Raw genomic sequence first — 25,987 nt, forward strand, 5'->3', positions numbered from 1 at the left:
GTTATTAATACCGTAGGCCAGATGCGATTGGCTGACGTGTCTACTATTGGCGCGCAGCCCTTTAGTCAGCGTTTCGAGAGAATCGAGCAATTAATCACGTGCTCGACCGTGCTCGACTCGCGCGCCAGATACGATCTGTGGATTCATCTTGCGCACAGGCCCCTTTGTCATCCGCATGATGCATACCTGTCTCGAGATTTTCCAAGAATCGATTGCCCGTCAACTGGCCTATTGTTGTGCATATAACAACGTTATAATTCATAATATGTACAAAAATATAATAATCTTATATATTTGTATACATATTATACGTATCTACACATAAATACAGGACAAATTCAATTCAAAAACATATAACCAAAAGAAAAATGAATGGAGAATGCAGCACCACAATAGCAGTGCATTCCCAGCATTCTAAGAATAAGAATAAGTAATATTAGTTCAAGCTCAAACGCAAACAACGATCTTTTGTAAACCAATCCCTTTGTACTCCGAAAGAGATGAATGATTTTTCATTCCATACCTAACATAGTTCGAGGTAATCCACCTGAAAGACGAAGTAATTTCGACGCGAAAGGAAATCACGTCGTTCCAGGCTATTCCATATTAATTTCTCAAGGATGTTCTGGTGGAACTGAAAAATAAATCGTACGTGGCACCCACGGATGCCGATGGACGCGTAGGACGCGATGCATCGATCTGTTTGCGCTCGTTCGTTTCCTGCCAGTGATATGGCACTTCATTATACCAGACGGCATGCACCGTCGAGTTTTCCAATCACGACGGGCGCTAGCGCAACAAGGAAGTCACGGAGATTTACATACATGTTTCGTTATCGAGACGGTACCGAGAAGCTTTCGAAGCGACAAAGCTCGCAACATTTGATCCGGTTTAATAACACAACGTGGAACTTCGTCGTTGGCCACAGGAGAAAAAAGGAAAAAGAAATTATCCTCGCGTGGCATTGTCGTCCTTTCTCGCTTCGCGAGATAGGAATGCTCCTTGTGGACGAGTGAAGATAAAAATCACGCTATTGAAATGGCGAAATTAAATCTTAAAGCTTTGTGATTGGGAAAACGCGGAAATTTTTAGAAAATTCTTCCAGTTGTGTAGAAAGTGGATAAAGCTTTTTCCATTCGCTTGGTTTGGAATGTAGAGAGTAAGTAGATTAATATTTACAGTATGAACTTCGAACAAATTTAACAAATTTTAGAGAAATTTCAAACTTTCTACTGTCAATATATACCATTTAAAAACTCAAGATGGTCTTTGCTTCGCTATAGAAGCAAACTATTTTCTAAATATTTATCGTCGTTATTTATCGTACACTTAATACAGATAAATTTCGATAGTATATTATTGTATAAAACAAGAGCATAATTTTTTGTTTCATTTATTTGAAAAATTTGATTAGCTAGTTATCCTGTAACTAACTAGCTTGGACAATCGATACTGATTGTATATTCGACATTAATACTCGACAAAATCTATCTATATCACCAGTCTACGAATACTTTCTGCCGGATTACTTCGATTTCGAATCAGACTGGTTTACCATCGATCCATCGACTCTGCACCGTGTAGACAGTCCGTATTTGAACAGTATCAAAATTTCCCAGGCAAGAATCAACTTCCGTGATCAAAATCAAATTATCTCGCATACAATAACGCGATGTAGATTCATTCGCGATATTGTATACCGTAATAAACCGTGTTACCATTTTCCATCCGATGCGCTTTTTACCATGAAACGAACATCTACCTTCGTTTCGAATAATAAACCAGCAACGACGAAGGAGTCGTTTTAACGAATTCACCAGTTCCCTTCGATATACAGTGGAAAAAAGAAAGAGAACGCTTGCTTCTTTCGAACACCGTTGCATAATGGCTCAAAAGGCAAAGTAGCTCATGCATAATTCTATCCTATCCAATCGATGGTACCTGCATTAATTATGCATGCGGATGCGTTTCGAGCGTTGTTTACCTTCGTTGGTGGCGATTAAACGGATTCTACGATCCGATATTAATAACCGAGATCACATTCGCCATCACGTGCCATCTAATAATATCATACACGGTCGGACATCTATTCCGAGATTTCAGAAAGACGGTCCACGAACTGCGGTTGATTCCAGGTCTCGGGAAACTTGCAGAAGCTACTTCAAGAAATTCGCCTCTGAGAGAAACAAGTTTTTCAGAAAAACGAACAACGACGCGTTAATCTTACAATAATACAGTACCATCAAATTTCCTTTAAATTTCATTACAAAGTTTCCAAACAATTCAATATTTCCTAGTTTTTGGTTTCTTACTGTCCCTCGTGAGTTTAAACTCAGGCGAATAGAAATATCGCCTCGAGGCTAGGAATCTGCTTTCAAAGAAACAAAATTTCAATCTTTTCTGCAATCTCCAACTTGTGGAAAGAGGTTTGCAACATTGTCACGATCCCTGCTGACGGAAAGTTTGCCAGGAAAAATTCGTGACCAACCAACCTGGATTCCTTTCTTTTTCAATTTTCCCTCACTTTTCAGCTTCTGTTACCAATTTAATCCCCATAATCGTAAATACCTTTGTTCGTTTAATTTTCCCAAAAGATACCAACGAAATACAGATATTCCTCTAGCATCCTGAATTTACATTTTCAGTTTGCTTTCTTTGACGGCTCTTCGCGCAAGAGCTGATACTCTTTGGCAATTACCATTTGGCCAAACAGAAACAACAGTAGCCAAATTCCGTTGCGTCAAACTTCATTTTTAACTTCATCGCGCGTTTTCACTCCGCCTCCAGCTTTCCAAACTCTCCGAAAGAAAAGTTTCGTCATACCGGAAAGCTATGTTCTCTGTCCACGCCAACTTCTCGAAAAATCCAACTTCGCCTCGGTCAACCGGTCAGATTCGCTAAGTTCTATTCGCCTAAACAACCCGACTAGTTTTCAGTAACCGAGCTAACAAACTGCGGGACGAGATTTCATTACGTTCAGACAGGAGCCTTGCACTTCCTTTTTCCAGAAACCGCAGACGAAGAGTCGAGACCAACGGTTTTTTTTCGATCCATTTACTTCCCGTTTTATTCGCCCACCACGCACAATTAACGAATTCCAAGTTGCAAATGCACGGTAAAAAATGTTGTCCCTTTTGTTCGCTTGCTTTAACTGCAAGGACAACCTCCTTGAAGCACGTTCTCCGAATCCTCGATTCAACGTTCTCTTTATTTTCCCGGCGTCTTTGTCTCCGCTTCCTGTTATCGAGAAAACGCGGGATTCTTTTCTAAGGTAGTCGATGGTCGGCCGGGATTCGCTCGTTAAAAAAGGAACTCGTCACTTTTCACGATTATTCCACGGCTTGTTGTTACTTACTGTCGTATACTCAGGAATTTTCTTAGAACTGCTCGTTAAAACTGTAATGTAAATCGTTAAACGTGCGCGATTACTTCGCTGCTGAATTTGTGATGAACAGAGCAAGGATATTTATATAAATTTGTATTGTTAGATATTTCGGTTCGATAAACTCGATCAATTTTAATTTAAATTTCACGGTAGATTAAAATTATAGTTATCAATTACCCATTATTACACTGTGGTATAACGAGAATGTCGAGCACCATGATAGTTAGTTTGTGGTAAATGTTTGTATATTTATGACCTAATCGACTGACGCATCGATAAACTATTAATTTATCATGAATGATAAACTTCCACGAAAGTATTTCAGCATATTACGCACGTTCTGTACCTTTTCCATCTTTAATTATCCTATGGTGTTCCATTATATTTTTATGATGGCAGCGTTATCCACGAAGAGAAGAGCGAAAAATATCGCATCCGGGATCTTACTTTACTCCGAAGTACGACGATATCTCCTGGAAGAACCATTAATCTAGCCACTCGAAAGTTCCTAGTAATCATCTCCTTCATTCACCGAGGAACATTGAACAGAATCGCGAGAATCATGACGCTTTTGGAAGCTAGCTTCGAAGAAGAATGATCCCTGGGTCAAAAGGTTTCGGGAAAAATCCTTCAACCCTATTTCCATGAATAGTGGGACTCGGTTTTAAGCAGCAAACATTTGGAAGTCTGATTCGAGTGGCTGCAAGATTTCTATTCGTCATTAAGTCAAGAGATTCTCGAGCGAGTTTCTAACCGTGACGAAATGAACCCCTACAACTGAATAGTTACACGATTCGACCATTTCTCAACTTTGCAAAATTCTCCACGGGTCCTGTGTATTCGTTAAAATCGAGGAATACGGGAAGTTGGCTGGCGTTCGCTGATTTCCCTCGCAAAGCTCGATTAATGGTCACGATGCACGGAATCGACAGTGGCCAGTTGGGGCCATAGCGAAACGCTCGAGTAATTGGTGAGTTTTAACCGAGAAGAAAGAGCGCTCTATAGGTATTTATGCAAATCGTCGTGTCGCGTTCTATCTTTGGCCAGCAGGTGGTGGCACGATAAAGGCTATTATAGCTGCTACTCTTCGAGAGACGACGTTTTATATGGTGTATTAGGTGATTCAGTGGACTTGATCTACGACCCAGTTGGACCAATTATTTCTCGAAAAATATTCTGCTTATTTTAAAGTTCTGCATTCTGAGAAATTGTAACTATGAATTCAGTGTAACGCTTGGAAACCTTAGTAAATTATGAAGTTCGCTAATCTTTATTCGCGATAAAATACAATCATGTTATATTATAAAGTTTAATAGAATCGAGTACAATTTAAATACAGCAACATTTTATGTGAATCGCTATGGTATCCTGAAGAAGGTTAATTGCTCGTGGACGATGCCGATGTTTATTCGGCTATCAAGAATTCGAATTTCGTGCTTTTTCCATCGTCGGAGAAAGAAAATGTAAACTAAAAAGAGGTTCCAAACGAACCGAATAATAAAACATCGACTATATGTCGAAGGTAAAAGAAAGACAGGAGGTGGTTTCTATCTGGCATTCATCAACGAGCCCACGGGAGACCCATCCGCTTTCCTCGTCGAGAGATCGAGCGTTCCGCTAAATATACGCGGCCGATTTATCTCTGTCAAAGTCGAATGGCGTGCGAATCGCGCTATACATAGAGGCACGTGTGTCGCGCTCTCGCGATATGAATCCCTTCCAGCTCCATTGAGAAAAGAATCAGTGAAAAATTTGCTCGGCTCAACGACACGCTCGAACATCTCGTCGCTTAGCCGTGACATTCTTGGCAGCGAGTAACTATCAATATTTTTGTCCCATGTTCTATTCTAAAAATCCTCAGAGCGTTTTGAAAGTGCTGTCGCCTAACCTCAGCTGGAAAGACAAAGTGGAAAATAAGAAACAACTGATTACGACATAGAGAAAATTGAAATTATATAGAAGAAGAGGTAGAAGGAGAAAATGATAATAAACGAAAGGAAGTAAAGATTCTTATCGCTTGAATGTGTCTGTAAAATTCTTACAATTACAGTACTTTTAGGTCACAGCGGTTAAATATACGAATACAATAAGAAAAAATCAAAGGTGAAGCCCAGAAGAATTCTGATTGCCAGTGTAGAATGTCAACAATGATTTTTTTCTATCACATTGGCGATGTTCCATAAAACATATAATTAAGTATATTAACGCAATAAATATTGTTATACATCACGCGTTTGTTTCCACGTTTGTTTTCGTTCAAATTATGTGAATTTAGATAGGAGGATTTAATCGATAAAAGTTTAGTTAACTATGTAAAATTTCATTCCAACAACTACAGTTGAAATAAATGGCGCTCTACCGTAATCGCAAAACAAATCTCGTTCGAAACAAATCTCCACGCATATATTCTTATTTTGTTTCTCTTGCTCAGTCCTCGGTTCCAGGGTAAATAACCCGTTACAACGGTGAATCGAGGTGCATTGAAATTCGTCGCATTTAGTCGAGCTCGAGACTCAATCACGAACCTGCATCCCGGAACTTCCAACGAAACTTGTCGAACGTGTCACCGCGTGATCGACTTCCTCGAATTCCGCCGGTTTGAGGTGCTTTCTCGCGCTCGAACCGGTAGATCGGATGGTTGCATCGAGTTCAACTTCTTTGCAAAAGGTCTACAAGAACAAACTCCTCCATGTTGCAACTTCTGCTTTTACACGATCGAATGCTGAATGTAAATAATCAGAGGAAGAATAATTTACAATTGTAAAAAGAAATACTGGAAGTAAAATTTCAAATGCAAATTTAACAATTTATAACGTTGATCGGAAAGCATCGAATGTTTTTTTTTAAATACAGCGTCGTTTATTATTAAATATCCAAGTAATTCGGTCGATTTCTAGCAACAGTTGCTAAATTTGAACGAAACATACATATTTATGATGAATTAATAAATAATCAGAAACAGCATACACTGCCTCTGGAGTGAAATCAGAAAATTATATATTTAAATTACTTATTAAAAGATGTATCGATAAAATCAGTTACTTGTATTAATATTCGGACACTATACTACCTTTGTAATTATTGGTGTGTGTAAGACGAAATGATTTAGATATTATATCGTTTATTTTACAAACAGATAAACCATTTATTGTAAATCGAAAATATATAAATAATTCCATTTTAATAATAACGTTTAATTGTATAACATATTTTAAATAAAAAGTTATCACATTTTCACGCCACGTTAATATTCCGACAGTTTATGAAATGTAAATATTCCATATATAAAATTCATGAAAAATTGCGATATTAATATTTTGCCGCATGTCCGTTTTGTTTAATGACCTCGTATAACTTATTCAGCATAATAAAAATAATTTTTGTTTTAATTGTTTGAGGAAATAATTGCCCATTCTTTTTTTATCCTCGTTTGCAATTTAATTTTTGAATTTATTAGTGTTTTTCTGATTCTTGGTCTAATTGATCCCATAGATTCTCTATGGGATTTAAGACCAGAGATTGCGAAGGTGAGTGTAAAATATTAGGACAATTGTATAATAAATATGCATGTATTATTCTCGCCTTGTAATTTTTTTTTATATTGTTTGCACTTTTTAGCAGATTGTTTTTTAAAAGATCTAAGTATCTATTCTTATGTAATATATCTTCGATAAACACCAGTTCATCCACACCAACACTCGAAATGCATCCCCATACAATCACAGAATCTCCTCCGTGTTTTAAAGTAGGTTCTAAATTTTTGGGATTTAAAGTTTTATTTACTCCGCGCCATGCTATACTTTTTCTATCCGAACCAAAAATGCAATATTTACTCTCGGCGAATGTAACATCATTCCACCAATTTTCAGGCTTTTTAACGAGCTCTTTAGCGAAAGCCAATCTATTTTTCCTGTTTATTTCGTTCATGTGCTGTTTTCTTCTTGTTACTCGGCCATTAAACGCATTGCGTCTCATTATTCCGCGTACTGTTTCAGCGCTGACTTTTTTCCTAGTTTCATGACAAATATCTAAGGTCAATTGCTATAATGCGGATTTTCTTTAACTCTCCACATTATCCTTCTTTCCTCCTTTTCATTTCCCTTTTTGTTTCTTAAATTCGATACGATCTTCCTCTATATATCTTTTAATAATATCTGCAACTGTGCTCCTCTTCGTCATTAATAATCTTGCAATTTCACGACAATTTTTACCTCTTTTTCTATGATAAATAACAAGTTGTCTTTTACCAAAACTGGTATTTTGTCCTCCTCGTGACATCTTAGATTTCAGACATTAGTATTTCGAAATATAACTTTGTACTGAGGTAGAATAATATTCTAGCAGTTTGTATATAAAACATCAATTTTACAGTTCGAATGGTTTCTAAGAATTGCTAGATTACAGAACATACCATAGTGTCGGAACATTAACAATTAAATGTTATTGTTAGAATGGAATTATTTATATACTTTCAATTTACAATAAATTAGTATCTAAATAATTATACATGGCAATAATTACAATGATAGTATAGTGTCCGAATATTAATGTGAATAACTGTATTTTCATTATAAGTCAAAATTAAAAAATCTAGGGTGGAGAATTTTAAAATCGTGCATGACTGAATCAAAAAAATATTGCGTAGCTAACGAATTAATAAAATTATCATTAGAATATAATAAAATTGTTACAAGTTTATTAAAGTAGAATAAGTGTAAATTAATATACACGACAAGTATTTTTCATATGCTCCTTTCTTTCTCGTACTGTACATACAATATACATATATATATAATAATATACAATAAATCATCATTTTTTAAGAAACCACATTTTATCCACATTTTATTCATATTTTTATGAACTGTTTGTCCTTCAAGGGGCATAGAGTAAAACAGAGTATGTTCAGAGTATGTCGATCCATCAGTCGTATTAATACGACTTTTTTTCTTTCCTACGAATTCGAATTCGACAATCATTCCCGAGCGTTATAAACGCTCGAACGGATATCCATGCAGATTTTTGCGTCATCCATTAGAGCGTGTTCGCGATACCGAATCGATTATTGAACGGCGAGCCAAAAAAGGGAGGCTGGATTCAATTTCGACGAGAAATATCGTATGCCTCGGACGATCCTCGATAATGAATGAACCGACTGGAAAGTTCAGGAATTAAAATACAATGCCCGCAGATCGACCCGGTAAATGAAGCATTCAAAAATCGATCACGCTTTCTTTCAAATTGATAAAAGTCCTCGTTCGCCTTCGAACCGGAACCAGAAGCTGATTCGGTAAAATTCAAGCTTTAATGGCGGAAGCAATAAATCTCACCGAGGTCTCGCCAATCAGCAGCAACTTTGATCATCCAGCAACGATCGATAATTCGGTTCTCCGTTTCGGTTCGAACGTTTCTATTTCCAAATGGATTCGTTCACTTCTTGGCTACATTTTTCACCGTCGCGATTTTCACTCGCGAGAACTAAGTATCACTTGCGAACGAAGAAAACAGGGATAGAAAGATTGAACGTACTACTTTGTCGAAGAAACGATTTCGAAGGGTCGAAGTTGACGAATGTGAAGAGAGAAGAATAGCGGGCAAGGATGAGAGTAAAGGTCAAAGAACGCAACAAACAAGAAAGTCAATTTCGCGTGTCTGGTCAGCGCGCGCGGAGATTAAAGTTCAGGTTTTTCGAGGAGAACGATTTTCGAATCCGGAAATATCCGTTCGAGTTTGTTTCCACACCGGTCCACGAAGCGAAGCGAACGCTTCCATGCTCGTGACTGAATAAACACTCGTCCACTGTCTCATTCTATGTCTCTTCCCCTCTGTTCGTCACTTTTATCTCTCTCCTACCCTCTATCCGTCTCTGTTTCGTCGAACAAACCGCGACCGGTTCGCTTTTGATTTCCCTTTTTAGTGGGAAGCCTGAAAGAGACTGGCAGGAATTAGTGGCTCAAGAGAGTGAGAGAAAGAAAGAATGAAGGAAGAAGAGAGGGGAAGAATAGGAGAAATTGCGATGATGCTTCTTGCCGTCTATTAATCGCAGCTCTTAATTCGTTCGTCCCTTTGTAGCGGGCTATTTCGAGGCTGGAGCGAGAGTGAAATAGTAAATATATAGTTGAAAATATATTGAAGATTTGTCGCCGTACCTAAGCCCTGATGGCTGCGTATTATAGAGACTATTATACAGATACAGATGAAGTGACGTACTATTGCACGGAAAATTCTTAATTTCGCAATCGTTTACGTTTTAAACCTGAAATACATGTTAATCGTATAAAGAGTTTCGGTAATCATGGTAAATCGATAAGGTGGGCGATTCCATGTGAAAAGATGCATGAAAAATATAAGATAACATCTTTTCATACGATACTTGATTTATGAGAACTAATGTTACATTTGTATTCCATTTTGCATACCTGAAAATAAACTTCGTCGAGCTGCGTATTTAACTATTAATATTGTTCGATCTGGGTTGACTCAAAAGTTTGGCCAAGTATTTTATAAACATAGAACTATGGCAAAATTATTGCATCGTAAATAGTAACGTGTGCGTCACTTAAAATTATTTATTTTAGCAAAAATTTGCGTCCCCTACTAAACTAATACTTCCTTGTTCCAAACAAACTCCTTTAAACATTAATAAAATATCTACAATAAATTAAAAATATAGAATTTCTGTAGAATTTCACTCGATCTTATGAAACGATTCCTGGACAAGTTTATCCATGGTAAATGAAAAATATTAAATTACTCTTTGAATTTTGAATGGAATCCATCCCCATCGCTTAATTATCTCTAAGCCGGCACCCAATTGTTTTCAATTGGCTCGTTGACTACACGACGAAACTTCGTGGACGTGGTTCGAGAAACTGCAAAAAATTGCAGGTTAGCGAAGCACGGTAGAAGTTTGTAAAATGCGGGTCGACAAATAGCCGGTGCCGTAGGTAATACAAGTCTGAGAAAGTTAGTTTATAGTACGATCGTTCGCTAACCGCAAGTAATACTTCCTTTTTCCCGCCACTAAATAACGAACGGAAAGGAGAGAAGAGGTTGGTTCAACGAACTACGATGCTCCGGTTATGGTCGTCGCAGAATTTTCGTGGTCCAAGCCACGACATTTGGCAAGAGACTTTAGAGGCAACGATAAAACGACGAAACCGTCTGGTTCATTCGCTAACTCTCATATTTCTTCCTGCCTGATGAAAATTCTAACGAGATTACTCGAAGTTGAAGATGCGGCTAATGAAGGATGGATCTCGACGAGAGTCGTAAACCTATTTTCTCGAAACACAGTTTATTAAACAGTTTATTATAGTATCGTTGGGTTACGGATGCTCACCTAGACTCTGGATATTTCTGCAATCTTGTATTTTTATTAACACTATTAAGCAAAAGGAATCTAAATAAAAATCTGTTTCATCTACTAAATGTCATAATAAATATTCTATTCTAAGTATACAATTATATTTGTGTATATTTTATACATTCTATAAACTTTTGGAATCTTAGATTTCCCAAAAATGCATAAACATCCGCGATCTAATGATCACCAAAACTACGGGTTTTTATGAAAAGTAATTTGAGAAATTTGAGAAATTTCGTTTATGCTATTACTTGAAATTATTAGTAGGTAGATAGCTAATAAATTTCACGATCAAGAAAGGAAATTACTATTCGAGAATTAGAAGCGTCTCGAGTCCTATTCAAAACACACTGAAAGTTCCCACGACATTTCCTCGTTCTCGATTGCGAAATTCCAACGCGAATACCGAACACTCGAATGATCCCAGGTTCGCACTCTGGTCTGTGGCACTCATGGCACGTGACACTTCCGAAATAGATGCTCTCCGTTGTCGCGATGGTCGCATATTCGCTTATTTCCATCTTTCTCCCAACCATCCTTCTTTATGGCAAACGTGTAACGAAACTAAACAAGCCATCGTAAATTTATGGAAACAGATTTAGAGATTTCTCAAATCCATACTCGTGACTCGACTCATCTATTTTATATTATATTATAGTTATTATACAATTATATGTCTATGGTGGAATTAAATGGATAAATTTCTTATCATAATTTTTTTCAAATTGTTTCAAGAAATACACTTTCAAACATTATGAAATTATAGAATGTAAATGTACATTAGTAAATTCATGTACGGATCATAAAAACTAATGCTTCATAATCATAGCAAACGGATAATTACAAAATGTTGTTCAATATCTTCGGTTTTTAAATATCAAGTTGATTCAAAAGAACACTGAAATACTTCTTTATACAGACGGTTAATTAAACACACAGTAGATAGCAGTTGTACGTAATTTGTATATTTCAGCTAAAATTTGATCTACATTGCTTTCGCGACAACGTCATAGAAGAGTGGAAAAACACTTTTGTGAAGAACGTTCTCCATAACTTTGTATGGATTCGCCTGATGTAAAATTTGTTGAGATCTTGAAATTTCTTTGCATAGAAAGAAGAATCGAAACGTTGGATTGGAAAGGAAGGTAAACACACACCTGTTATGCGATATCCACGAGACAGGAAGCCAATGAAGGGAGCGGGAGTTGACGTAGGAACCAGATGGCCCTGACCTAGGGGAGAACCGGGACAAGTCCGGTTTCCATGGGAACCGAAACCCTCACCTGGAAGACGATCTCGCGGTGTGTCGCATAGTCAGGGCAGAAGCGCATCGATCTTTCAACCACCTGGTTGTTGTGATTGAATGGTGCGTGCTCACCATTCAGGACTTTTTCATTGAACGAAAGTGAACTGCGGTGGTTGACCAGTTAACATCAATGACTCTTTAAATAGGAACGAAGAAGAATAGGGAAATATAAATTTAACTCTGCCACGTCATTTGTGTTGTTTTCAAAGCTACTGTATTTCTCTACCTTAAAAAATGTCTACATTTGAGAAATATACGGAAGAATTGTTGTTAAATCTTTCTCGCTTAATATTCAGTGTACTCTGAAATATCGTTAATTAATTAAACCAATTAATTAGAATCCTTGAGAAACCGTCCTGTTTTGTAAATGTTAGCTGAAGGACTACAATGGAATTCTAAATAATAGGTTTCGCTGATTTAGCTTGTTTCTATTGACGCGACACGTCAATCAGGATCTACGTCGAGAGACAAGGGTTTCGAGTTTCAGCGTGTACCTAAAGGCTTTCAATAGCTTCTCATCCGAGGACGAAATAGATAAGAAAGCTCGTTTATCCGGTAACTATCAATTAAGTTTGGTTCGTGTTGCGTTTTCGGTTGACAAACGATCCAGTGAAGCCTAATCGACTCGGAATTGTGTAATACAATTTAGATACTAATTATCTGTTACAATTTGTGTAGAGTCGATACAGTGTATCGTAATCTATATATAGCGCTCTGTATTTGGCTTTCATATGGAAAATATATTTAAACTTCTTCTTTTTTATCATCACTATTAGCAAAGATTAGTATTGTGATTTAAGACATAGATTTTGAGTACGTAAAATTCATAGAAGAAAAGAAGTTGCACTTCGACTTTTAAGCAGTCGTAATAAATTCGTGTACACTTACCAAAAATTCTTAACCAGCAATTTTTCAGCCTGCGTTACAAAATTGTACACATTCTTTAAGTTCGTTTAATGGCCTTAACAAGGGTAGTGATTTGAACGAGTAAAGAACACCAGAGAATAATTGACACTCGCGCAATTCTCGAACCTCTCTACACAAAAATCAAATACTAAAATTCTACTTTGAGTTCGTTCTTTGACCTGAACCACTGAAATACGTTTGCTTTACGACCAAAGGTCAGCTTCATCTTAGAAAAAAGCCCTTAACGTCACGTTATAAATTATTTAAACGAGCGGCTAGAAAGGTGGAACGATAATTAACTTTTGCATTAGCATCCAACATCGATTCACCGGTTTCTCTACTGAATTCGTGGATATTAATTAGATAACACTGGTCCATGGCCACGACTTTCCCACCCTTAACAAGATAATAATTAGCATATTAATGGTCCACGCCAGGACTTCCGCTACCAGCCAGTTACACGGATATTGGACCAAAGTTCTGGTTGTATGTGTCACCTCTACCTGCTAATGAAAAATCGAACCAGCGTCCACAGAGTTAATCGCACGATCGAATTTGACGCTACGAGTGTTTTAAAGTCGTTACAATTGCAAACGTGGAAATAAAATGACGATTTAACACTAGAGCAACCAAACCCTAACGTGCACCGAAATATTCTGCGAATAATTACAATGAAACTCGTATGGCGAATATTATATTCGTTAATACCTTTGTTAGCCTTGTCTAACAAATTGTATCAAGATAAAGTTAGTTGAACCACATGTGTAGAAATCAAAATGCTAACCATTCGTTAATTTCCTTTTCTCAACGTCTTTTCTACATAAAATTTGATCGTATAACATTTTGAGCATTTACGCATAATTTCCTGTGTTCATAAAACACGTTATAAAAAGTACATAAGCGTCGTAACAAGTTATTGGATAATCAAATTTTTAATCAATTACATAAATTCACATATATTCCTGTAAAAACGATTAAAAGTAAAAACACCGTAATCCCCCATCGCCATCATTTCAAATATTTAATCAGACTCGATGACTAAATCGGCCATTCGAATTCGAAGATAAATAGAACGTTCAAACCTGAAAATAAATGGGCCAGCCGGGGTCGTTCGAGTAAATAGGAGCGTTCCAAGGGACCAACCAATCGCGTTGGCTCTCCTGACACAACACCATCCCCAAATCTGTGACTTTGCAAGTCAGATTCGTCTCCCTTCAGGGCCACCCCTGTGATTCCAGCGTCTCTGCACGGTCCTCCAGAGAATTGGCGGAAGGACCGTCGATTTGCGTTGATTATGCCTCACTTCCTTACATTACTGATCGCAAAATAGCAGCTTTTAGGGTGAAATTAATTTCATTCCTCGTTCCGAAAAATATTCAATATTTTGCGAACAAGATATTTTGATAAACTTAATGATATACGCGATATTATAATAGATAATTGGATCGTAAACGCTTATGAAACTATAAAGAATTTAAATGCGCAAGAATATATAAATTGTTTACTACAGATTATTCTAAATAATTAGAGGCTTTCCACATCACTTTGATCGTTATGCTCATTGTTTCGTGTCTTACGCAACGATGCTTTTTAAAGTGATTATTTGAAAGTAAGTCTTCATCGCAGAATACTAAAGCTTCAAAACAATTTTAAATTACGTATAAAAGAGCAGTTCACGCGATAGCATGGAACTTCGCATTTAGTCGTACACAGATAAAGGAACGGTAATTTCGGTGTAGTTATGAGATTCATATCTGGCATATAAACGTCCCGTAGCATGGTTTTCGGCCCCCTTTATCTCTTGGACCCTCGCGCGTATCACAGATCTCTTCAAATACCGAGTGGACCTTTCCGTGGGCGTAATACTGATCTCGACCGGTCGTCGAGCTTCGATCTTTCGGACAGGACCTCGTAAAATTGTCCCTCGTTTCTCCTCTGAACGCCTATCGACGGCGAAACTTCTGCCCAGAGGTTCATTCAGTCTGCAATTACTCGATGGCCACTCGACGAAAACCGATTGTTGCCGAGTACTCGCGTGGCGGATATCAGGATGGTCCTTCTGTATACCTCGATTTCCTTTTTTTTTTTATAACCGTCGATGATGGTAGATTGAACGTACGGATGAGCATAGATAAATTCTGAGAATATGAGTACGGTTTGAGATACGAGTAGGGTTATAATAAGTAATGCTACTCGCATATCTTGGCGAAAGATTTGTCACTGTGTTGAAATTTATTGAACCATATTCGGAAGATATTTCAATAATTGACAGGAATTTTAATAAATTTAAAGAAAAAGGGGTATAGGTAATGAAGAAATAAAATTGAAGATATGAAATAATATTTATAACATTAGGTCATCCTGAATGTCCATTGAAACTAAGAATTTCCAGTTAAAATATAGTCCATAACGTTCGATGTATTTTATAAGACATGTTATAAAAAATTTAACGCTACTCATTTGTCTAAAAGAAAAAGATTACTGAGAAATATTTTTCGTGTATCGACAAAGTCTTCTAAATTCTTTTCTTCGTTGTATGAAAATTATCAAATGTACGATGGAAAATTAAAATCCATCAGAGATAAACCTAACACGGTAAAACATAAATTAGTTTCTTTAACGGTCGACTGGATGACAGTGAACTGACCGACGTTGATTGCCATTCGCATTTTATATCACTCCGTTTTATCGTTACTTGAGCCGAGGGATTGTTTAACTCTACTCGTTACAGAGGCGGCCAGAGACGCGAATATCGCGCATATTTTTGCTTTGTAGCCTTGCGTTATACGACAGACATTAAACGACTTACCAGACAAGTGCCAACAGAGTGGCCAAAGAGAACGCCGCTAGAAAGCGTAATAAAATACGATTTTACATATTTCTCGCGTTGTAACCATCAACACCCACTCTGTGACGCCAGCCAATTGATCCTCGATGGTTCGACTCTTGAATCGTTTATTGGCTTTTTATCACTGCGTTACAATTTGTCAGCTCTATTAATTGTGTATAAACCTCTATGTCACCTCACAAATATTTCAATAAATCTTTCTCGTATCTAATTAATACTTTTTCATGTCGAACTATTCGGAAAGAATATTTAATTCTGTGCAAAGATATGATTTATCGTAGGATTAGTAAACATATCTATTTCTTCACAGATTAATTCACAGGATATTTATTCACAGGATATTTTATCTTCTTTTAGTAATACACTCTGCAGAGATATAATTTAAACTAAAATTGTGCCGGAGCATCGGTAATTTACTGATGAACGAACAGGAGCAGGAACATTTCTAACATTCGATAATAACACGATCTCAAAAAAAAAAAAAAAATTATGGATTATTTTATTCTATGATAAAATAGATGGAGATGAAATACGAATACCAGGCACGATGCCAGAATCTATAGTTTGAGCAAATGTTTCATATGTTTCGCTATGTCGGACTAGTAAAAAATGTAGAGGTATCTTCAAACAAAACGAACTGTTTCAACCGCATTGCATCCATACACGCATACATAGAAACACTCGTATGAAATTTTTGGCAATGGTAGATTTCTAAGCGAACTGCTCTTCCTTCTCGAAAGTTAGAGAAGCAACTGTTATTTTATTGTATTTTATTGTAGGAAAGTAGTGAATGAAACACATCCGTTGTCTTTTACTTTTGAAATCTTTGGATTAAGAGCCTCTGTTGAAAGTTTCTTCGAAAAGAAATTCGATAAACCGTCATAAAATGAACGCCAAGCTGAATTAGCAGTAGAATAGCTCGTGCACGAGCCAGCTTTAAGACTTTAAGACACAATTGCGAAACATTCTCAGTTGAGCTTCTTCGTTTATGATAGCTAATTCATTACGGCTTTATTAGTATCGAGATAATTGCTTACGAAACCTCGATAGTCTTATTTAAATAAGATAACAAAAGTTCTAGTTCCAAACTTCAAATGACTATAATAACCAACCTAGAATCTATAATTCTGTTTTCAACGGCATTATTAGTAGATGGTGAATGTTTGTAGAAATTAATGTTTTAGAAATTTTAATAAAACAAAGTTTCACGAAGCTTGATGTTTTTCTACTTTCTGAAGATACTAACATGTTTTACTCTTGATATTTCGTACCTTATCGCATTTATATTCATACTTGTTTATTTTTCCTATAAATACATCAACATTCATAGCGTGTAAAATTACTCAAAACATTGCTCTTGATAATATACATATCGAGGATAACGAAAACAGTGAGATCAGTCCTTTATTTTATAATTATCAAATAAAGCACCTGCAGGCGAAGCTTATTTTAACGATAAACCCAAGCGCGACCATAAATTCATCGTCCAATATTCTCCACCAAGCACGAAACAACCGAGTCACGGTTTTACGAGCTGTGCATCAGCCAGCATCCGTTGAACAGGACGCGTCTCCAGTTCCGCTATAATTCATCGTTTGCATCTTATACCAGCCGTACGCTAATTCCAGAAGGCTAGTTAGCATTTCACGACAGTAACAACGGTTCGTTCGGTAGCGTGATCCACGAGCAGCGTGGCAGGTCACAGTTGAACGATAGAAGGCGAGAAGTCGTTTCGCAATATGGCTAGTAATCCGCGTGGTCATTAAGCGAGTAATATCGTAGCACGAGCGAAATCCTTTATCGTTTCGGCCACCATTCGACCAAACTATGTTAAACGTCTCTTTCTTGCATCTTCCCTTTCTCTTTTTCTTTTTACCCCATTTTTGTTCTTTTCTGTATTCTTTTTCTTTCATCTTCTTTCTTTCTTTATTAGACGAGATCTGCTGAAATCTGCTGAATTTGCTGTTCGTCGAGATAGGAAAAAGGAAATCTACAATTCTCCATTCGGTTTACGTCGATTGTTTCGCAAAACGTTCGAACGAGAAGATAAGTCGCGAACGAGTTTCGCTTAAGCCGTGTATACGCTTTCAGGAACGTTGTTGTGTAGTTTGGAGAGCGTAACAAGTTGCGAAAAAATTGGGAAAAGCGGTGACTCGGTAACGAACGAAATTCTCGTTTAAATATTCATCGCGTTGCGGGCATTCCCGGCTTTGAAAATATAATCGGGAAACATAAAGGGTCATGAATATTGATATTAAAATGTAAATAGCTACGGAAATATGTGTTCACCCGGTCTACTGTATCAGTCGTGTTTCTGATTAAGAGAAAGGGTGTTTCTTGTTTAACAGATTTGTTCGAATGTATCGTTAAAATCAAATCTATTAAAGAAATAGGCATTGTTTTACCTGCCGATTCAATGTCAATGGCGTGGCAGAAGTTGTAAGAATGATTTCGAACAATTATCTTCTTAAATCTTGTTAATTGAATTAATCGATAATTTGTCAATGTACAATGTTACGTACACGTAACATCAAGCGTGAAACAATAGGAATTTTTGTCAGATTAAAGTAGCAAAAGTATAGTAAATTATTTTTTGTATATTCCGTGAGGTTGAGTTAACTTTAGGTATTCTGTAACCTGTATTTTTATATTCCATGTTGCATATTTTCGATTCACCAACTGGTTGTTTCCATTTCAGAACAGAATTGTTCGCCGGTAAACTGATCCCTTGTTTTTAGAGACTTCATTGGTTTTCGTGACGCGTGAATCAGGCTTTTTGTATTTTGCGGAATCACGCAGAGTCGTAAAACTATCGCGTCCACTCTGGGAAAACCTTTTCGGGAGAGATAGGCCCGATTCGACGTGATACATCGAACGTTCGGACGTTTCTTCTATATCTTCGCAGGATAGAAATATTTCACGTTAAGAGAACCGCGCGTAAATCACATTAAATCGTTCCGTGAGAAGAGAAATTACTAGTAGAAGGGAAAATAAGTGGTGTAGCAAGGTATATAAGGGGAAGATATTCGAAAATTAGCGTGAACCGTTGCGAACGAGGCCGCGTGCTGGTAACAAGAAGAATTGTGGTCACGAACACCGTAATGACGGAAAATGAATTGTTCGAAGTTGCGAATGAAGGGCAGAAAGGAATGCGGAATGAGAAAGCTTGCACCTGAATGCGGAATATATGTAAAGCGGGTAGCATGCCATAATAAAAATTCGTCTCTGGAAACGCCAACTTTCTGTAAATCAACGTTATGAATCTACACGAGGAAAAGTCGAAAAAATAGACTTCGAAGGAGGGCGCTTCTAATTCTACCGAAAAGCCTTTCGAACTTCCAAACTTTCGCCGTTTGCATATTTTTTAGCAGCTCTCTAAACGATGCGGATTCTACGCAAAAGAACTGCATCGACGAATTTTAGGTTGTTAAAAATGGAAATATTATCATAAACATTCGCACGTGTAACTCTTTCCTTTTTTCTTCTCACGCACGAATATCTTCAATGAGACAGGGTACCCAGAATTTTTTAAATAGCCAAATCTTAAAGTGTCACGCTTTACGAATTTCTTTTTTATTAAAACAGGGTGACCCGAATAAAACTGAAAGGTGTAAAATTTAAATAACTTCTGAAACTTTTTCATTTCTTTCCTTTCTTTCTCTTTTTTTTTCAAGAAAATATAGTTCATGGAAATTTTTTTGTTTACCTATGAAATACAACAGTCCGCAAATATCCCACCTCCCAATTTTACGTTGACAAAGACGGGCCCTTTCAAGAATATTTTCCGTTACTACACACAAGGTTTCAGGCTGTAAATTTCCAATTTCGACGCGAATATTGTCTTTGAGCTGCTGAATGGTTTGTGGTTTATTCATATACATCCGCTCCTTCGAATATCCCCAGAGGAAGAAATCAAGAGCCGTCAAATCGGGGGATCTGAGTGGCACGAACAAATTGCGAATTTTTTTAGATACAAAATGCTGACGGTATCTCCATTGAGTCAGAATAATAGACCGTCCAGTGGAATAAGAAAATCAGTGATCTTTATTCGTTATTGAACATGAAAAGTAGTCATCGCAAATCTCCAAAAAATTCTCTACTACGTACGAAAAAAGAATATATTAGGTTGTTCGAAAAGTTTCTTTCGTTTCATATAGTGATAATAGATGAACAACAATTTCTGTTTTATATTATTTTATTGAATTAGGTATGATCCATACCTAATTTCGTTATATTTCTATTGTTACGTTCGTGCATAATTCAATGAACTAATATTGTTACGTCGGCCGACTCTCTATCTGGACCGGGCCTCGCATCGCGAGCGGGATGGCAACCATATGTCTGCACATCCTTATCGCGTACCCTTAAGAATCTCCAGGACCGACCATAAATCTTAGAAAATTGCAACTAAAGTCATTCAGATCGAACAAGGATCTTTTCTACGAAAGCGTTTTCTAAGATCTCTGAGTTGTGCCCGGAAAACACTTGAAAATTAGTTCTTTTCACACGTGCGATGCTTCCCACCACCAACCTTCTATCGAGGGCGGCTAAGATCCCTCCTAGTCCACCAACAATCGTAATAGCCAATAGAAACAATGTCTATTACCCTCACTTTCCTGGCCAAAAACTGTCATCAACAAATCGGATGATCCCGTGCGCTAGACACACCCTTTCCTAGCTCTCCTCTGACACAGCATCGTCACTCTCAGGGTAGTCCATTTTCGTCGTCAGAACAGTCAACAAGTCTACCACGGTTCTACCTTTAAATCAATCCGTTTCGTAAAGTCTAACTAACTCATCGAATCTAGTCGTCAAGTCGGGTCATACTTCTGTAACGCATTAACTGTACTCATCGTCAAATACTTGTGACGCTCATAATATTGTGTAATCCATTGTTGAATATATACGTCATATTAACCTGTTAACACAGCGTTGATTTCAGTTTAACCACCCCTGTTATCCTAATCGAAACAAGGGGAACGACTATTTCGCGGCGTCGATTAGCCGAATCGTAGCGAGAATTTACGCCTCTCGCTGACGCGTTTTCCTCGCGACCGCGTCTCTCCGCGAACGGTCGTAACAAATATAAAACAAAAAACATTGTGCATCTATTATTTCCTTATAAAACAAAAGAAACTTGTCGGACGATCTAATAAAAAAAATTAATAAAAGGAAGTTCTTTAAGTTGTGCATATTTCTGTCTCGTTTCGGCCGTCTTCTATTTCCCAAAGATATTTCTCTGCTTTCCTACATCAAGGACCAATGCACATCGAAAACAGAATGTGTCTTTATCAAATCAATTCACAAGCGTGGCTCGATATTACGAGACAAGGGATTAGTAAGCTGTGTAACGTATTAATCTGTAAATTAGCAAGGACAATAGTTCACAGGGATTTAAACAATGACGAGTTGATTTTAAATTTCGTCCGGACTCGAGAAGCCGGGACAGGTGAGGGCTTGCAGGCCACTCGGCATTCGAGATGAAGTACACATTTCATGGGAAGAAAAAGTGGCTTTTAACCCAGGGAAGAGGGCGAGTGCAGAGAAGGTTGAAAAGGGAACATGGTCGGTTCTACCAAGAGGGGACGAGCAATTGAATATTCCACGCTGGTTGGTTGAAGGACGCAGAAACCGAAGTCTGCACTCCGATTGGAGCGGGTTTTCGTTCCTCGCGTTCGACTAATCTACATATCGAGATTTCCGTCTGGCTTTTCTGAAGTCGAATACGTCTCGCCTAACTTTCAATAGGAAAGATTCTGAATAAAAATGTATAAGGTGGAGCTTATTACTGTTAATTGCCTAAGAGTATATATTATCGCATTCGAAATTATTCGTACCATATACGAAATTTGAGAGAATTCGTTTTATTGTTGCGTGTCAATGAGTATTGGAAAAGTAATCGGACAAATGAAATCGCGTAGAAAGGATATTGCGCAAAGAAGAGAAAGTAACATTGATTTGAGGATACAGAAAAGATGGTTAACAAACGGAGTTTCAAGATTTCTGTTTTACTCGAGTAACTTAATCTGCTTAAATCTCGGACAATTTTTGTCTCGATTCTAACCAAGAGAAAGTATGAAACTCCGCTTAAAGTTACTTTCCAACCGAACGACTATCGACAACTCGGCGAATCGCGCTTCATCGTATACGTCAGAGCCGCGATTTACAGTTCACGAAACCCAAGTAGCGTCGCTGATAATGTTAATAATATCGGCTCGTAAACACTTCCCTAAAGCCTAGTTCGTTTTATGGGAGTACACGATATTGGCAATATCGTTCTTTTAAACAGTCGTTTGAGAATTACTGCCCCAACGACACCGTTAAATCCGCGGACGTTCGTGATAAGCGTGGGAAGCCGACGAAAAACCTAAAGCGGACTGCGCGAGCGTGGAGAAACCTTTTACGACTGCTCGCGCGGAGGGTCAAATGATTTCTCTCATAGCTACTAGTTCCACTATGCTCGTAAAGCTGAAAGCAAAGCCATAGTGAAAGAAATGGATTTGAGACGATTCAGGAGCTGATTTTCTTTGTTCTTCGTTAGAGTGATGCGCCAAAATACGTCACGAGCGTATGATCGTGCTTATAAATATCCGGATACTTGCTTATTTTTAAGAAAATGCGTTTCAATTACACAATTATCGATAAATCAAAGCCGGCTACGTGAAATAGTATTATGAAGTAGTTTTGTCATTTAAGAAGTTTGTTAACCTCCTTTCCATTAGCTGACAAGCTGTAAGACAAAGAAGTAAAAATACACGGTAAACTTGATCCCATCACTAATTCTTTTCTCTTTCGACGAAGTTCGACGCGTCAACCATCGTCAGAAATAGACACGTAATTGTATAAGTATACGGTTCGTATAATCCTTTTCCTTTGCGATGTTATACGAAGAAAAAATATCAGATAAAATTACAGATCCATATCACGTCGAGGAAAATGTTCTTTTCGGGTTTTCTTTTCTTCTGATTTTACTCTTATTTCCTCCTTCTTTGCTCATTGGAAAGTCATCGCGAGTTGCTCATGAATTTTCAGCGATCGTTTTCCTTTTAACGTATGTACACACGTACAAACATTGCTCGGCTATATTTCTCGATTCCGCGGGATTTTTAAAATATATATAGAGAAATGCCCCTTCTCTTGTCTTTTCCACGAGCTTCCGCAACTTTCTCCCTGGCAATCCGATGCCAGAGCGTGGATTTCGGGGATTTGTACTGTCACTCGAAATGAATTTCACCTTATTTCGATACTTTTGTTGCTTCTCTTTTCGTGATATCCTTTTACACGTTCCATGAGAGGAATCTTTTATTATACCTTTTAACGTTGATTTAGGCTCTTAAAACAAAAATTAAATACGTTATTTTTTTCAATTTTTTCAATTCTTTAAACATTATTAAATTAATTCTATGTTCGACATTTTCCTAACAATCTCAATTTTATTTGCATCAAACGAAATCGTAAGATTCAGTGAAAACACGTGACAAACGCGTATCTTCTTCCTCGAACGCTTTCCCATTTCTTACTTTCTTTTCGAATCACAACTCTTCACTCCTTTACAACACACGATCCCACTGTGAACATTTGCTATAGTATTTCAAAGGCTGGCACCTTTGTCTCGAGCGTTATTTATTCGATACTATCTTCGTCTTCTCGCGTCAAACGACACGGACATTTTTCCCGAGCTTTCCTCGAATTCATTTCCAGGGCATCAAAATTTCAAGGGATTTACCGGAGAAACACACTGTACCGGAAACTGTGTACGTCCCCGGAGGGATTTCTGTCCTTCGCCATGTACGTGCCAAGACGTCAGCCTCTCATCAATTTGTCCCTGACTTTCCTGCAAGGACGTCCTTGAGAGATTTTCTGGAGGTCGAGCTGCGAAGTCAAGATAGGGAGGTTGGCTTCACGTGTTACGATCTTCTTAACCGTTTACAAGGAGGGTGCGCGCCACCCTCACCCCTCTACGTCATTCATTGCCAGACGCACGATAATCCTTCAATTAAAACTGCGTTGTAAAATGTTACTTTGTATGCATTGTTTCTTCTCCTTTTCTAGAATAAGCGCAAGATGCTTTAAACAGATGGTTTAAAGCATTTTGTAATGTAGATACTTCGCAGGTGTGTCATTTCGTAAAATATATTTCGTTTCAGATATGTGTTCTTTTACAGACTTGAAGTCAAATTGCTTGATTTTAGCGCTCCATTGATTAACACTAGAACTACCGATAGTTAACACGAAGCTATTTGTATCAAAACCAGTGAAAATGACTGGTCTTTAAAAAATACGTAATAATAGAATATTTTTATATCTGTTGATTACTTTCTTACAGAAGGAATTCCATGTTATGTAGTACATTTTTGGTATTATTAATCCAGCTGGGACTATGTTCTCTAAACGAGGGTTGACACATTTATAAAATTGTAGAACTAATCGTTTTGACTGGCATGGTAGTTCTAATGTTAAATTACGTTGATTACGTCCATGCGTAATCTTAATTGTTTTACAAATTCTAAAACATTTAGAAAAACTGCCCCCCACATTATAGAATCATTTTTTAAATAAAATCAAAAGAAGAATTCGGAGGAGATTTGCCTGCGGAGAATTAAATCGCTCAAATTTCCCTAACTTCTACAATCTGAACAAGACTATTTCATAAATCCTCGATTTTCAATTAAATATTCGAAACGATTCCGATCAATTGCCCGGACTATACAATTTTCTAAAATTACAGGGTGATTTAAAAAAAAATTAACAATTTCTACCATTTATTCGAGTCTATGCAATAAAACGTCGTCCGATAGGAAACGACGTTACCGTTTCGGATCGAGTGGATCGCCGTTTCGATCGAGCTGTGCAAAGCATTTCCGCCGGAGGACACGAGAATGGAATCGCAGTGAAAAAAGGCATTATCGTCAGCAGGGTACGGTCCGGTCGAAGCAATCTGAAATTGGTCCCGTGTCCCCTTCCGGTTTTAAGCATTACTCGTAATTACGAGCGACGTGTTCCCTTTGACGGCGCCAGTTTCCTGACCATTCATCCTGTATGCTTTTCAATTCTCGTCACGAGCCCACTCATTTTCCTCCGGTCCCCGTTCGCTTCACCTCGACTCCGCTCTCTTTTCTGGTTATCTGGAATTGCCTCCGAGTTACCAAGCGACGATTCGCTTGATGAATAACCCGATGCACCGATTCCGCCCAAAGGGACGAGTATTTTATATTTATCTCTCGTTTTTCGTACAAGTGGCGCTTGTGTAAGTCGATAGATCAGCAAGTATCACAGAAGCGAGATAAAATCATCGGTCGATCTTCATCGATCTTGACTCCAACGAAGATGCTATTATGTTATCGAAACGAAGATAGACCATGGAACATGATGGATAGATATTCGATTAGGGAATTTCGTCGTACACTTATCCTTCAATACTTGTAGATATAAAGCCGTGTAACGAAGACCTTTTCTAACATACGATTTTTTCATCCCTTTCGCCCATAGTAATAATTCTCAATCCCCAATCCACTTTGTATTAGCATTTTAAAAAACGAGTTCTAAGCGGAGCAAATATGAGTAAAATGTCAGGCGGAAATATGAGTAAAATAGAGACGCGGAGCGGAAAAATGGAAAGCGGAAGAACACTGAAGCAAAATTGGTATACTAAATTCCTGTAGGTTGACACGTCTCGTCTTGGCTAGTGTCCGTTGCCGCATTAGCCCTGGGGGGTGGAGCAAAAGCATCTCTGGAAATGCGGCAACGTTCCTGCATTAACGCACACGAGCGCGAGCTAACGCCCGCAGATGCCCAGCCACCCTCCGTCTTTTATGCGCGCCACTTTAACTGTACGCGAGCTCCCACTGTCCACCACGTCCTGCCTTTGCGTCATTAATAGCGGAGAATAAGCGGTGGGGATAACTCGATTCGTTTCGCTGTTGAATCTTCAACGCGACATAACTAAACGATGTTTGGTTTTGTTCGCGTGTTAATGAATTGACGTTGCTTTTTAAGGCTGAAAGAGGTGGGTATCAACAAGTTTTCACTTGTAATATAGAATTAAATAGTCAGGGGATTATAATATTTATAAGATTTGTCTTAAACAATGTCATTATTGAAAGTATTGATCAATATTTCAAATTAAAGTATTAATTAATACTGTCAATAATACTGTTTTAAAGTATTAATTAACGC

General features: G+C 37.7%; 1 protein-coding gene across 3 annotated transcripts in view; it reads right to left on the reverse strand.

The window, feature by feature from the left end:
- LOC139996286 (A-type potassium channel modulatory protein DPP6) overlaps positions 1 to 25,987 on the reverse strand; it is a 119,739-nt gene that overhangs the window by 61,957 nt on the left and 31,795 nt on the right. For 2 of the 3 annotated variants that reach the window (XM_072020564.1, XM_072020562.1), the window contains exon 1: positions 8,716 to 9,183. The exons of the other annotated variant lie outside the window; for it this stretch is intronic. The gene's annotated coding sequence lies outside the window, so the exon portion shown is untranslated. Of the gene's footprint in view, positions 1 to 8,715; positions 9,184 to 25,987 lie in introns of those variants that run through there. 3 annotated transcript variants of the gene reach the window in all.

The sequence above is a fragment of the Bombus fervidus genome, chromosome 17 (assembly GCF_041682495.2).
Source record: "Bombus fervidus isolate BK054 chromosome 17, iyBomFerv1, whole genome shotgun sequence".
NCBI lineage: Eukaryota > Metazoa > Arthropoda > Insecta > Hymenoptera > Apidae > Bombus > Bombus fervidus.